The sequence below is a fragment of the Telopea speciosissima genome, chromosome 2 (genome assembly GCF_018873765.1).
Source record: "Telopea speciosissima isolate NSW1024214 ecotype Mountain lineage chromosome 2, Tspe_v1, whole genome shotgun sequence".
Lineage (NCBI taxonomy): Eukaryota > Viridiplantae > Streptophyta > Magnoliopsida > Proteales > Proteaceae > Telopea > Telopea speciosissima.
Window position 1 is genome coordinate 70,505,026 of NC_057917.1, and position 17,161 is coordinate 70,522,186.

Sequence of the window (17,161 nt, forward strand, 5' to 3'; positions counted from 1 at the left end):
AAAGAATAGACTCTTTTATACGAAAAAAAATAAAAATAAAGTAGGAGTATTACAACCATGATCTTGGTGGTACATTTGCTTTGGACCATATTTTCTCTTTTTTCTTTTATTTTTTAGGAAAAATAACACTAATTAATTGCATGGTTCTTGTCGTCAGACACAGGACTATACAAAATTACTGCTAACCGCAAGTGAACCAAATGCTCTCCGCGTTGGTGCCTTCGACCAGATAGCGATCTCTTATTTTCTTTTCAAAAAAAAAAAAGGATTAACTTGAATAAGACGAGTAAAGAAAAGGCGAATCACGATAAAAGTGGAATTTTGGAACTTTTGTAAAAAGTAAAGGAGAATAGTGGAACCCGAATAAAAAAGCCAAGCACTTGTATAAAAAGTGTCATGTTTGTACAAACTACCAAATCAAACTAGCCCTACTCCTGTAATACTGACGATATTCTACTATATCTCATCACAGGAAATCCAAACAGAACCATTATGTCCCTTAATTATACAAGAGCCAACAAAAAATTCTTTAGAAGCACTTGTTGTTCTCAAAGCTACAATAGCATATCAAACTCCATTTTATCTCTTAATTTCATATTTGGAAAATTACTTTAAGTCAAGAAAGTGACTTCAACCTTTTTCTTAAACAAGATAAGTACTTGTAACCTAGGAAATCAAATAGAGAATAAGCTAGAAAAATATCATTATTCAATTAGGATTAGGTAGAAATGTTATAATATTGTAGGTAGATAAGAGTTAGGTGTGTGTGTTTCAAGGTCTTTCCTCATCACATGGGAAAGATCCCAAAATTGATGAAGTTGATATTTTCATATAATTACATTAGTGCTTGGCACTTGATCTTTGATTCCAAACTTGACTCATTTGCTTTTAAAAGCTTAAGGTAATCAAACCAAACACATGCCGAAGGTGCACTGAGAAGTGAACAAAGAACACTCACTATGCCACCTCAAAGGTTCCCATCATGCAACTCATCATCCTCTTTTCCTTTTTGTATTATTTTGAATGGATAAATAACATTCCTTTGATCTAATATCCCTAATAAACTTAGGATTGAGTTTTTATTCCTTGCATGGCTTTCAAATGCGCAGAAGAGAGTATCAAGAGGGTAGTTTGGTAAACACACTAAATTCTATAAAAGTTTGTAAACCCTAAGATGATGTGGTGAAGGAAAATTTTATTCCTAAACTTATATATTGTAATTTTTTTATTTTTAAATTTGAAACCAAACGAATCTGATAATATCAAATAATTAAAATATACATTTCCACTTACTTATTATAAATATTGCCTATCTCCTTGGTCAAAGATTTTGAGATCACATGACTGTAGTTCAATACTATATTCTTTTTTTTTCATAATGAAATTTTATTAACGCTGGAACAATGTTCCAGACGAGTCAGAGAACAACTGAAGAAGAATACAATCAGGGGGTGGGGAGTGATGCCAAAAGGAAGAAGTCTGAGAGAACGGTCCAAGAGAAGCGAGCTGATCAGCCACTGAATTGGCCTCGCGGAGGGCATGAACAAATATAGCTTGACCAAAATGTGATGCCAGAATTCTGCAATCTCGTATTATCGCAGCGATCCGCCAAGGACAATCCGAGGAAGGATCAGAAAGAGAGTTCAATACTATATTCTTAAAGACAAGGTGGAAACAATAAAAAAGGAAGATTTGCTCACAAACCATCATCAATCGGTTTTAAATAGGGTTTGAGTTAAAAAAAAAAAAAACATAAAATCTTGTGGCCGACGCCAACATTCTCAGGGTCTATCTCTCTCCTCTTCAATAGGGGTAGAGATGTCATTTCAGGGTAGAGGAGATAGATAGATATATGGAGACACTGGCATAAACCATGCTCTTGGACAAAGAACATTATCCCTTACAAATATTAATAGTAATAATATTGATAAAATAGAAGAGAGAGATCTTTATGGTCGCCATGAATGCAAGTTATCAATTTCTGTCCACGACCTTTAATCCTAAGTTTCAACATAACATATGATATTATAATGCAATTTTTATCTTACATGGGTTTTTTTTAATATTATTTTTCCTTTAATTTTGAATATGTGGGTTCCATGTGAATGATAATTTTTTTTCAGAACAACCATTGGTGTTGGGTGCAACTTCTATCCTATACCGGCATTGGGGGGGGGGGGGGGGAAACCCTCTCTTTATCAATACTTGAGAATAGTTGGATCATTAAAAATACAAAAAGGAAAGATCAATGCAATGATTGGATGGATCGCAAAAAATTGATATGTGACTAATAAAAAATACATATTAGGTATCCAATGACCATAATACTCCGGGAAGCATGTATCCATGTAGTAGAAAACTATGGCCTTATGAGCAAATTCATAGATATGGCTCATAGAAAGATAATTATCCCCTAAAAGTGTGTTAGTAATAATAAAATGGGAATGAAAATCTAGTGGCCTAGTCTCTCTTTTAGGCATGCCTGGTAAGAGGAAGTCAAATGCACCATGAGATAGTGTTTAAACATTCTAAGGTATTTCTATCAAAAAAAAAAAAAACATTCTAAGGCATTGAGTTGCTGACAAATTTGAATTGAAGAATAATTCAAAGGAAGAATGATCCATATTTAATTCGTTTCAAATTTGAAAAATCAATCAAAATTTGTTAAAAGAGAAAAAAAATTGGCTTTAGATTAATTCGGTAATAAGTTGTTTGTGCTTTAAAATTTGCAAAACCCAAAAGCCATCCATTTCTTAATTTTTTTAAGGCAAGAGATCTCTACTTGGTCGCATGGTCTCTACACAAGTGTCTGGAGCAATGGGTGAACACGCCTAGGTATCTACCCAATTTAGTATAACGCCTTAAAACACTTTCTATTTGAAAGGTGTCAACTAGTTCAAGTGGTAAAGTCTTTGTTTGTATTAGTTCATACCTATTATCAATTATTGCTTCAGTACACCGAAGTGCACTGCCTCTTGTGCAATATGTTCTCCCTACCCTACTTTTTGTATCCCTTGTGCCTTCCTCCAAATTGGTTATCCGAAGACATACTCGTGTTTTAATTATTTTTTGGGGTCCAAAGAAATTGATCTACAATTAATATATAATATATATATTTTTTTGGTAGAATAAATAATAATAGAATCAATGCAAGGATGTAAGACACGTGCAACATACATTACATAAAAGTGAGGCACATATTACAAAAGGTGTAGCTAGGATTCAATCTCGGACGATAAGCAACATTTGTTAGCCTCGTAACTTAGCATCTGAGGGGGGACCTAGAGCCTTATTCCTTTATGCAAAATGTATGCCAACAAGTGGAAAATACTGGGACCATATGGAAACGATTCTCTTATACGTCGTATAGTAAACCAAGTCCCTTCATTAAAAAGCACTAGTTTAACTCATTTTCCTCATATCAAACAATAGACTTTTATTATTTTGTCTCGAGTTCTCAATTGAGATTATTAAGAGGAGGTTTCTCACGAAGCTAGAGTGGGAATGGTTTTCCATGCCACATCAAGGGCAAATGTAAATCGATTTCAACAGTAAGAATCAGAGAAAAGAGTGTCAGAGGATTACTATGGAGGAGAGAGAGATTGAGAAAACAAGAGGATTATCAAAGAGAAGAGAGATTGTGAGAAAGCACGGGTATCCAGAATTTTAGGAAAACTTTTCTTTACCAGCTGTGTTTGGCTGCAAAGAAAATAAAAAGAAAAGTAAATGAAAATTTTTAAATTTATGCAGGAAACATTAATGGTAATCATTATCTAATATGATTGTATAAACTACTTAAATTTCTTATCATATATTCATATTTAATAAAGATATATTTAAACAAAATTTTGAAATTAATAAGATAATCATATAAAATAATGATTATCGAAAGTTTTATTTTTATATTTTAAAATCCCACTTCCATTCCCTTTACTTAATAAGTATTTTATTAATTACCATCACTTCTAGATATTCGTCCAGCATGACTGCTTGGCAAAAGAAACAAACACATAATAAACACAACAGACGTGCACACGAGCCATTTTATCTTTTTCCTTCTTGGAAGAATTCCCTCTGTCTTTCTTTGGTTTTTTTATAAGAAAATATCAGCATCAAATGATGTGAGGGTAAGGTTTTGAAGATAAATTAAGCTAATTAATTTACAAAAAAATCCTAAACCTTAGACTAATTAGTCAAAGACTGATCTAAGAGGTTTTTTTTTTTTTTTTCTCAATTAAATAGCTTGGAAGGAGGTGGAGAACGTGCAGGACGGCAGCATGGGTACAGCTAAAAAGGAATCTTTTTCTTTTTGTTGTATGAAGAAATGTACAGTGACCTAAAGGTCCAAGGGATCAAGACTGCATCCAATGCTGACAAGTGGCCAAGTGGGGGGGGTTCTCTGTCTTGATCGTCTACTCATCCTTATCCTGACACGTGTGTCTTTTGTTTTATTTATTGGGTTCTGCCCTCTCTGTTTCTTCTGTTTATTATGGGGTGTGGAGTGGTGGGGGATGGGGGGAGCATTTCAATAAACATTCATGATTCATGAACCTCGCATGGAATGCAGGCTATGAATGAAGAAAAACCATAAAACAGGAGTCAGTCAGGACTCAGGAGCCCATGGTTATCCGAGGAGCCCATGGTTTCTATTATTTTTTATGAGGAGGGCTTTCTACGCTACGTCAGCACTCCCATCTGTCTATATCTCTCTTCTTCAAAATAAAGGGGTAGAGGTGTCTTTTCATGTGGGGAGGAGATAGATAGACTCATGGGAGTGTTGGAGTAGGCCACACTCCCAGATAAAGTTCTTTTTCCCTATATATTAATGACAGTGGGACTAGTGATGGTTTGAGAGAGAAAAAATGAATTAAAAAAAGAAAAAAAAAATGCAACTTAGTCACGTGGTTTCTATGCCCATACATAGGAACGCATGAAAGTACTACCTTGCCCCCCATGAAATAAAAAATGATTTCTTTGTTGATGCTTATGTGTGTGTTCTCATTGACCCCCGCATTTGTACAAGCGTTACACAATCAAACAACAATTTCTTGTTCATTAAAAAAATCCTATGAGAAGATGTACATTAAACAAGGGAATATTTTTCTCATTTTTTATTTAGGGAGAAGCTTTCCTATACTATCAACCTACACCAATAGTTGTCTTGAGAAAAATATCATACACATGGGACCTATATATTTAAAGTAGAAGAGAGAAAAAAAATATATATATATATATATTTTAAATCTATGCAAGAAAAAATTGCACTATGAGAGCATAGCAATCTTTTTCCCTTTTATTTATTATAAAAAATTAACTCATGATGGTCACTAAGGATCGTTTGTGTGTAGCGTGCTCCAATGCTCCAGCCAATGGGACAATGCACAGGTCATCTAATAGGAGGTCGCTTGGTCATTTCGCAGCCCCTTGTGAGAGGGCATAGGGGAACACAACAAAGTTCGAGGAATCAGTGATCCAATTCCAGTTGAATCGGATCGCAATCAATTGAATTTGATTCCTAATTCTCACTTTGATTAATGAAAAATTCAATGGAGTGGAGCTTATCAGTATTTAGTTGCTCTGGTTCAATTCCCCGATTTCTGCATGGTGACTGGGCCCCATTTGGTTGCACTTTCATTCCATTATCTTCTGTGAGAACGTTTTGATGGAACATAAACAACATTTGGTAAAAACTGTTCTAAAAGTATTTCAAGAATGGAAAAAGGACAGAAACAATGTTTGACAGACATTTTACAATATCACTTCTTACCATCAACCAATAATTACGTAAAAGCCATTGTGCTCACACTTAACCCAAATAATTATGAATATAGTGCCCATTATCATGTTCGGCATTATAACTTTGTTCTCCCTAAAAGTTATATTATTGAACAAAAGATAAGCACTTCCACCTAAGGATCACTTTTCCAGAGCGGGATCAAAAAAATTACCTTGTTACATATTTGGTGTTTCAACAAGTCAATTTTGAAATTTTTTTTAAAAAAAATATCAAAAAAGCAAGGTTGTTGACACATTAGCAACGTATATAGTCACTTTTGCAGAGAGAAATCAGGCAAAAACACTTCCACCTCAGGATCATTTTTTCAGAGTGGTATCAGGAAAATTGCCTTGTTACATATGTTGGTATTTCAACAATTCAATTGACTTTGAAACCCCCAAAAATAAAAAATAAAACATCAAAATAAGGTTTTGACACATCCGCAACGTGCAGGATCACTTTTGCAAAGTGAGGTCAGAAAAAGCATTTCCATCTAAGAATTAATTTTTTCTAGAGCGGGATCAAGAAAATTATTTTGATGTTTCAACAATTCAACTGATTTTGAAATCCAAAAAAATTAATCAAAGCAGGGTTTTAAGTTTTGACACATCAGCTATGTGCAAGATCACTTTTGCTAAGAGGAAAAAACGCTTCCACCTCTTGACCAATTTTCCAAAGCCAGATCAGGAAAATTGCCTAATTACATATTTTGACCAATTGATTCTAAAATCCAAAAGTAAAAATTAAAAAAATCAAAGCAATGTTGTTGATACATCAGCACTTCAGCAGCATGCATAATCACTTTTGCAGAGCGAAATCAGAAAAACACTTACACCTCAGGATCACTTTTTCAGAACGGGATTGGAAAATTGTCTTGCTACATATTTCGGTGTTCCAAAATGTCAATTGATTAAAATCCAAAAAAAATTAATCAAAGTAGAGTTATTGACACATCAACAGTGAGCATGATTACTTTTACAGAAAAAACACTTTCACCTTATGATCACTTTTGCAAAGCGGGATCAAGAAATTGCCTTGTTACATATTTGGGTTTTCCAACGAATGAATTGATTTTGAAACCCAAAAACAAAAAATCGAAGTAGCGCACAGTTGACACATCAGCAACATGCAAAGATCACTTTTGCAGTGAGATCAGGGAAAACACTTCCAACTCAGAATCACTTCGCAAAACGGAATTGCAATTAAGGCTGCCATTATCCTCACAATCCAAGGTTGATGGTTTGACTTTAAGCTCATTAATCCATATAGAATCTCATCCGGTTATGAAATTTAACAGTATGCTACTAAAGTACTTGTTTTTTATTTCTGCTCCAAAAAGTACTTTTTAGTCGGACGTATTTATTTTTGTTTCTGTTTCAAAAAAGTATTTATTTATTTTGTAACATGTAAATTAGAATTATTGGTTGACTACCAAGATATGACAGAACTTATTAAGCATCCCTTGAAGCCAATCGCAACTGAGGGTTTGAAATCCGAAGCACCATTCCCTTAGAACATGCTTGAGACATGCTCATGTTCTAGGTGCTCTACCAATTTGAGCTAAAGATCCATCAAATTGAGTTTAGAATTTACAAGTAACCATGAGACATTGTTACAAACCTTGCTTCAAAGAGAATACCCGATAGAGTTTCTAATAAATTTCAATTAAGATTCAAAGCATTGTGAGCCTCTAAAAAAGAATCCATAGCATGTACACATTTGTCCTTCGTTGCTGGTATCTAGCATCCTAACCTACATGTATTTTATTTCAAATGACTAGTTCCAACAACATACAGCCTCTCATGTCAATTGAACTAGGCACAATCATAAAATCTCTCTATTCAATATCTTTTTGATAGAAATGAACCGATAGAGTCTCTCCAATCATGCATATACGATAGAAATGAACTGAACAACAATATTCATGAAATCTCTTTTATGCCAAGAAATAAATATATAACCTCTCAAGCCAGTTGATGCTAGACTATCAAACTCGGTGGAATTCTGTAGAGTGAAGATCTCAATTGGATCATTGGGTTAAGTCAAGAGTGATATTGGTAGCACCATATGAATGCTAAAATACATATATCCAATAGTCTATTTCTTCTGTCATCAATAAGATTACAAACTTGCCATCAAGAAGCCATTACAGAAAGTCTGCTTGGGGCAGCAGCTAACCAGTTAAAGCAAGGTTGTTTTCACCATTTCCAAAACAAAGAAGGATATTCATCTTACCCAGAACAGTAAGAACATCATGAAAGAAAAGAAACACACACACAAATAAAAAGGCATGTCTGAAAGAATGGTGATTCTGTACTCTTTCCATTCCAAACCCCCATACTTCCACTCATCCTTTCCCAATTCCATTCCAAGACATAATAATTCTCCGCCATGAGTCTACCAACAAAAAATATCCAACTACCTTGTCAAGAAGGACTTTGTTGACAGGAAGAATCAGATATAATCCTAATTCATCAATGTAGAATTGAAAACATCATTCCATCTACCATGTCATGAAATATGCTCTACAACTCATTGAAGGATAGGTTTATACTGTTTTCATGTTTAACCATACGAAGTACATCCAACATATCCAGTGCAGTAATTTCTGGCATGGACAACAGAGGATAACCCCCAACATTCCGTGTTCAGGGTTGCAAAAGAACCAACCATGTCCAAGAAGTTTAACCCACCCAGCCCAAAATTCAACACACAGAATTGACTAGGGCCTTGGGACTATTTGACTGGTGCTAATACTGAGGCTTCGAGCCATCCAAGATATGTCCCAAAGATGTGTGTTCCTGGTTGATGAGCAAATATACTGCCCAGCGTCTAAAGAGGTCAGGCCCCATCATACATGATCAGAATGTGATGACCTTTTTTATTTATCATCTTATTAACTATAACATTTCAATGTGAATTTGAATTCTACAAATCCAACGGGAGCAAGCTGACCAAGTCTGCGAGATGACCCCTCTGTTCTCTCTTAGTTGTTGAGATAATCTCTATCTGTAACAAATCTGATCTCTCTCTCTCTCTCTCTCTCTCATTTTTTGAATTTTCAAATACTCAACTGTAATTATCTTTACATTATAAATACAAAGTCTCCTATCAAGAGAAGATACAGAGAATTCACATCAGTTTACAATTCTATCTCAACTGAAATAGACAAAAGGGGGAGGAGCAAACCAAATGAACTTAAAAGACAAAGTTTTATTTCAAGATTTATTTACCATAAGATGAGCAGCCCTTTGGTAGCATTGACCATTGTGTAAAAGTAATGAATGTAAACACTTTGAACTGCAGCAGGAACCAATACCAAGTAAAGAGAATTGTGCATCAACCATAATCAACAGCCACATTGATGAAGGCATAGAATTGTATGGAACCCAGACATAGATATTGTACAAAGGACCTGAATATAATACTAGTTGAGAACAGAAAAAGGACAAATCACCACCATATGCAGAACTTATTAGTGTAGGTTCATTTCTCTTAAAGTTCATAAGCACCAAAAGACAGAACACTGTCCCCCATCTATGGACAAAAAAATCTAGTGGTGTAACAATTAGAAAGGAAGAAAGACATAAAGTATGCTTATATAGGATTTACAATTCTTGAAAGGACCCTAATGGTTCAACAATTCAAGATCTCTATAAACAGATTATAAGGAATTGAATCCAGCTGTTTCAACTAGGGAAAGAAGACGTATCTAATCAATCAATGTGTAATAAAACTTTAAATGATACAGGTAACCTGCCAACTTAACCACCCTACAGTTGGACCCCAAGCTATAAAATTCAGATTCATCAAGAGGTGCCAATAAGTGGTTCTAACTTAGATGGGTCTTAAAAAATGTCAAAATATGAACATGACAATATAGAGACATTGTCTGTGTAGTGATTTGTTCCTGCCTTCCTAATTCCATGAATCCCCAAGCAACTTGGGTTAGGGAATGCAAAAAATGGATAGACCTCAACACCTGCCATACCTGGATGCTTCAAGTTCAGTAGGATGTACAGTTCACAACAGAAGCAAACCCAAAGTCCAAATGGTTTCCTTGTGAATCAGAAAATCATCAAAAATTCCCAAACCCAACATACAAGAGCAAACAAAACCGCTTCATCAACTCAACCCAGCTCTTAAAGAGATAAAATCCTGATTTTAATATTTCAAACAAGTAACAACTCTCCTCTTCCATTCATCCACCAAATGGGAAACTTGAATCATGACCATCTCAACCACAACACAAACATGATCATATCCACGACCAAAGAAAGCCAAAAAAGAATCCACGATTCAACCCTTTTAAAAAAACGAGATCTTAAAATTACATGCTGCGCAATAACCTTGCAAATGAGGTTACCCGATCTTCTCTCTCTCTCTCTCTCTCTCTCTCTCTCTCTCTAAAACAGAGGGATAAAGAAGAGGGAAGAACCACTAGGGTGGTTGTAAAAAAAATAGAGGGAGAAGGAGAGACAAAAGAGATGGACGCGCATACCTGGTTCTCTTCTCTAAGTTTGGATGCACAACCGAGCAAGGAGAAGAGGTAGGAAGATGGGTTTGTAAGAGAGGAAGGTTTTGGTGTAGCGTGGGAGCTTGGATTTGAAGGAAACTGTGTTCGAGCTTGTGTTCGCAATGATCAGTGAAGAAGGTTTCTGAGGAGAAAGGTTTTAGTGCAGGGGTTACGTTTGGATGCCAAGAAAAGAAAACAAAAAGGAAAAACATAATGAGACATGATGATGCAATGCTGCTCAAATTCATTTTTTTCTTTGGAATTTTTTCTTTTCTTGACATTCAAATGAAGTTGTAGTTTTAGATTTGTTCGGGAGCTGTATAACGATTTCGATCCTTTCCGGCATGGAGTTGAGCGGTCATCGTGCTACGCTCAACCCATAGGCCGCTGATAGGGGCAAACAGACCCCGATCAATGACACGAAGACACGTGGATATCGATACTATCGGTGCGGAGCAGATGATGACAATGACATCACCATCTTGCTGTACAAGATAGGGGGACCTTGACCCCTATCCAACCAAGCTACGTAGCCAACAGATAACCACTACCTGTTGGAGATTGTTCACAAAGGGGGAGGAACAGTCCCACTCCAACACAACCTCGGGAGACTTTCAGTGACAGTGAACTACGAAAGTACAACCGCCTTGGAGGACTCCCCTACTATAAATAGTAGGCGAAAAGACCCAGGTAAGGCATCTCACCATTACTGACTCTGACTCTGACTCTTTCGTACTTCCTCTACTTATTGTTCTGTCGGACTGACTTTGGCTTCGGAGAATCCCCCCTTGGAGTCCGCTCCGGGTCTTTTCAGTGCTCTTCTACCTTTTGTAGATCTCCACATCATCGAGCAGGATTCCGGCGGCAACAACCGTCATGTGGATTTCATTTCAATTCAATGGTTGATAGACGGTTGCCTGGTATTTTTGAATTTTGAGTGATAATTTTGAATTTTGAGTGAAGCTTATCTACCAACCATTGATAAATTTTTAGAACTTGTCACTTTGCTTGTGTAGTTGGTTTAATAGTAATTTAAGACAAATGCCGCTATTTTATCAAATTACGTAGATGTAATGACATTTTCATAATTATTTTAAAAAAATAGAATGATAATGACACTTTTGTAATTTTTGGTTATGTTGCTTTGGATGGTAATGATATTTACAAAATTATTTAGGTCACTTATGATGGTAATGACAATTCTGTAATTACTAATTATTGATGACAGTGTTAAGAATTTGTTCTTTTTTTGGTTCTGGAACTAGTTCTAGCACAGGTTTACCAAATGCTTCTTGGAAGGAAATTTATACTGCCCGGTGCACCAACTTAAGAATCCAACCGTAAAAACATGGTCAGTGTCATCTTTTTATCTTGTCAAGTGTTGGGTGGACGGTTGGATTCTTAAGTGTGGTGCATTGGGCAATGTAGAGGATGAAAATCCTAATTTAAACTAAATAACATAGTTCAAAACTAAAATGAAAAAAAAAAAAAAACTACTAAAAGAACATAGTTCCAGAATAGAAAGGGTTCCAAACGCAGCCTAAATGATGTGATTGGTTGAATAGAAAAGGGTAGAAAAGAAAAAAGAAATTGAATGGAAAAGAAAAAAAATGATTATTTTGGTGTCTGATTGCTAAAATAAAAGAAAATAATTCCAAAAAAAAAAAAAAGGAAATGGAATGGAAAAGAAAAAAAATGATTCTCTTGGTGTTTGATTGCTAATATAAAAGAAAATAAATCCAATAAAAATAATTATCCTCAACTTTGATTAGCACTCAGAGGGGATTCTTTTTTCTGCTCTGGAATTATTCTTCAAATACACTTTCAGTTGGTAAAGAATAGAGCTCGTTGTTCACATCAGCAACCAGTGGTGGAGAGTAGGAAAAAGATTAATAACTGGAGCAATCTCCAACATGTTTGGAATAAATTCCCCACAGGTGAGATTAACCCTTTCTTCATTTTGCCCACCTAGCACATAAAACTTGTTATCCATGAAGCAGCCTGAACATAGCTTTTTCCGTTGGTTCATTCGACGAATTAAAGAGAGACCCATGAGCTGGTCCTAGGGTGATATTTCTCAATAGTGTTTAATCTTTTGGTTTTACCCAAAAAAAATTCAATAATAAGATAGGGTTTTTCTTCGGTTGGAATGGGCTCCTCTCCTGCGCTGTGCTCTCTCCAGTGGGCATCCAACAACTGGCTGGTTGGATGCGCGCTGGGATGTGTGCCTGCGCATCCAGCCGGCCCGTCCAACCTATTGATGCTCACTGGCACTCCCTGGGCACTGGGCTCACTGGATATGAGCCAGATCCTCTTTAGTTTCAGAGAAGTCTTCTTCCCTCTTCTTACTGAAACTGAATACTCTGTAACACTTGACACGACCACTTTTTAGCCTTTTATATTACCATTACAGTCAATGGCTATATTTTTTACCGTTTTGCTTGATGGACTTCCGAGGCACAGCAGAGGCCATGTGTGCCATGTGTGCCACCTGGCCTCTCCTGTGCCGTCGGATGTGCACCGTCGCCTCACCGATACTACAGAGGATCTTGATACTTAAGGATGAACGTCTGTAGAGAATTTTCTGTAGATTGAATCTTTTGTTTTGGGAATCTTCTTCGCTATAAATTGGGATTCCAAAGACCTAATTGATGATGAGTAATATATTACATACCAATGCTAAATCTGATAATCCTTTATGGCTTGGTTTAGAGATTTTACAGAGAAAGTGTTTTATCTTGTATTTTTGCTTAGTTCATAATTTGAATTTTATTTTCTCTTTTTCAAGAGTTGTTGTAGTGTCCTTGTATGTAAGGTGTGTCCTACACAAAAGAATCACTAAGGTGTTCAGTTGTGAAGGTTGGTAGTCAATCATCGAAAAAACTACATTGTGTAAGGGTTTGTGATTGCACCCATGGAAAGTAACTATGTTAATGGATACACCAAGAAGTATGAGTATCTCTTTGGAAGTGAACGTGAACCAATATAAAATTCAGTGTCTCCTTCATTTTTAACGGATTTGGGCCCTTTGTAGCGTGACAGGGTTTGTAGCGCACCATCTGATGGCCTAGAGTGCTTGGGCATGTAGCCCAACACACAGGAGGGGTGATGGGCTGCGAGCCCAAGCGCTGTGGGCCATTGGATGTGCGTTACACTCCCTGTCGCGCTACAGAGGAGCCCAATGCATTTTTCACTTTCTTGTTTGGGGGTTGTGAGTGAACACTTTCGCAGTTTTTAGTGAATTTTAGCCCAATCTATTTTCTCCCTTGTGAATACATAAAGCTTTTAAAAAGTGGTTGACAATTTCAACTTTGTTACTTTAAGGTAACTTCAATTTAATCAATGAAAATACAAAGATAGAAGACATACATTAGAGATGAGACCTTAAGACTTGAAACATAGTTAATCTAAGGAGAGGAAGGAAGACTCCATATGCCTTAGAAAAAGCAGACTTCCTTGATAGGACATGTGACAAAAAGCTTGAATCTTTATCAGATTACAGAAAAGGTGCATGGGACCATTGGCTTTGTTTGTGTTCAAACACTTCACATGGACCACATCTACTTAGAAAGATGGTCCTAAGAAAATTCGTTTCAACTATTTAGGCTTCAAATAACATATATATATATATATATATATATTTTTTGGTAAATGGGAAATTTATTGAGGAGGGGGGTGAGTACAACCAGTCACTTCAGAATCACAAAGTTCCTGAAGCCACCTAATGGAGTTTGGCCAATTTGTCAAGTACTCAAGAGACAGGGCCTTCCTGGCTAGGGCATCCGAAACATTATTCATAGCCCTAGAAACGAAAGAGAAAGAAATGGAAACAAAAGAAGATTTTAGCCTAACAACATCAGCAACTAGGCCTTCCACTTCTCAATCCGGCGATTTCTTCTCCTCAATGACCAAAATAGCATCCTTGCAATCCGATTGCACTAGAAGGTTATCAACACCCAAATCTAGAGCAAGATTGAGGGCATGGCGAATGGCTAGCAGTTCCCCCTGAATAACTGAACCAAGAATATGGGGGATGGAACGAGCCTTGAGGCATCTCCCAGTGTGATCTCGGAAAATAATACCGAACCCCCCTTTATCAGAATCCTTGATAAGAGCTGCATCACAGTTAACAACAATCTGACCAACCGGAGGGGGGTGCCACTGAGAACAACTACGAGAGAGCCCAATCTCACCAGCCTGAGGGCAAACGACAGGACCATTAACTGCACTTGAAAACTCCAAGTAGGCCTTCTCCCCAATCTCAAATAACATATTATATTGTCTTAAACTAGCACATCATTAATAAAATAAACCCCTCTTCAAGTGTTTTATTAATTTTTTAAAGTATTCTTAATCCTAAAAAATAATGATTTAATAGATCAAGGTAGTAGAACACATCTTGAGCTTTGTATATCAATCTACCATAAACCATTTCTTCTTCTCTTTCAAAAGCCTTCAACAAAAAGATAATTCCAAGTGTTTGAGTTGAGATTTTGGTGATTATTGCGATCGTATGATTGATTACATATGCAAAATAAAGGTCATTTTTGGTTTTGGTGGCCTAGAAGTTGATTAATGAAATTGTGCAATTGAAGCATATTGATTCTACTTTAAATTATAATTTTTGTTAACTTGGAATCAATTTTGGTATGGTTCAACTCTGGTATGGTTGCTTTGAATCTTAGCCATCTTTAGTCCAACAATACAAATCCCAACCCTAACTCAACCAATCCCAACTTGGAGTTGAGAAACCTCAACCTTAATCTAGTCCCAGTCGAGCTGAGCGCATGTAACTTGATTTTAAATAATTTTGGATCAAATTTAGTTGGTTTGAAAAAGCCTAGGTAATATAGAAAAAATCTTGTTGTAACTAGGATTGGTGAAGAAAAAAAACCATGATTTTACTTCTTTGCCCTTTTAGTACAATACATTTTTTTTCTTCAAGTGAAGGTAAATCATGTTATTTCATGTAACTATTGAATTAAGTAAGTTTCAATTTTTTGAAAAACATTTTTTACCCCTGAATTAAAATGCTACATTAATTAAGGGAGTGTTTGAATGACATCTTAATAGGTGTATTTAGAATATATTTTTTTTGATGAAAAAAGATAAATAACTTAAGAAAGAAGAAAGGTTACATTGTCCATAATTCCGGAAATAGAATCTGAAACCTTAGTTCTACAAGCTTTAGCAGCTAACATTTGAAAGAAAGAACAAATTTTATTATCCACCTCATTACAAAAAAATATTGGTATGAACAAAATAAACAAGTTGTGAGAAAATATGAGTGGAGTTCAACCCTAGGGATGTGTAAATGGCACCATAGTCATTTCTTGCGAAGTCTATGAAGTATTCCAAATATGAATATTAGACCATCCTAAGTTATAAGCAATTGTTTTTAGAACCCTTAAGAAGGCCTTTAGCTTCAACCTCAATGGAATCGTCTGTCAAAATGTTATCCAATTCAATCAAAACCAAAAAATAAAAAAAAAAAAAACAACTTTGAAACAAAAGGTCATAACCACATTCAAAAGTGTTTAAGGAGTTGTTAGGGTGTTCTACACAAACCAAAATAGGATACGTTTGAAGAAGAAACCTCTAGATTTGAAACAAAGAGAAAACAAATTAGTGAAAGGAGATTTAATTGAAGAATGAGACAAGAGATCAATAAACACTTTCCCATTATCTATATTCCAATTCAATTTTTTTTTTTGGTAAATAAAACTTTACTAATAAGAACGTATAGTACACATGGATTCTGAATTATAAGTTTCATTCAACCATGGAATAAAAGTGAGCCAAACAGTTCCACACGTCAAGAACCGGGCCCTCCTGACAAGGGAGTTAGCCACATTGTTTGCCTCCCTTGAAATAAAAACAAAAATACCTGATTACAAACTAGATGTCAAATGAGCTGTAATGGCCATATCCATTGGGCATTATTTGTAGAGAGTCCTTGTAACGTTGTAGCATTTGACATACCATTGGCAATTGTGCCATTATGGTTAGTGCTACTTGATTGTTGAGAATTGAAGACTTTTATGATTCATAATCGATTGAAGAAGTTCTTTGCCACTAGGAAACTACTTGCCATCTGTAACAAAAGTGTAACCACTCCTTACTCGTAGGGATTGATGAACCACATAATGATCCTTAAGTGCATGAAACAGATAAAATTGTAGTAACTTATTGTAACTGATGAAATTGAAGGCATGTAACCACTAGTCAATTGTTGAGGTTGATGAACATTAAATATTGTAGCAGAAAATGTGGTGTAACTGAGCATTTAAATGTGTAACCGTTTGAATAGAGTTACAATCCTTTAATGCAAAGATTGGTTGAAGAGAACAATAATCATGAGGAATCATTGTAATGACATCGGTAGCTGAGCCATCCTGTTGGCAACCAGTATTCATGGCACCAATAGCTAAGCGCGGTGGTGGAGCTGCAGCGGCATTGAAGGCCCAAGCTTGTGATTTCTCATACCATAATGTAGCAACACTCTCTAAATTGAGAGATAATAACTCACGAGGAACATCATGAAATTGTATTCATATAGCAATGAATTTAAAAACCCAAGTTCTATCTATCATCATCCACCTCCACCTCTCCTTGTGCATGCCAAGCCAAAACCATTAGAGCATTAATCTAGGCTATTGCAACGCTATCCTCAAATTTGTCCCCTACTACAAACTTGTCTTCATCTTCATCTTCATCTTCGTCTTCGTCTTCGTCTTCGTCTTTGCCTTCGTAGGTGGAGAGTACCTTGCTTCATATATATTCATTTCATATTGTTCATACAAGGTGGAGAGTACCCTGCTTCAATTCATAAATATATATGCATAATTATATTAGTGTATAAACCAAAG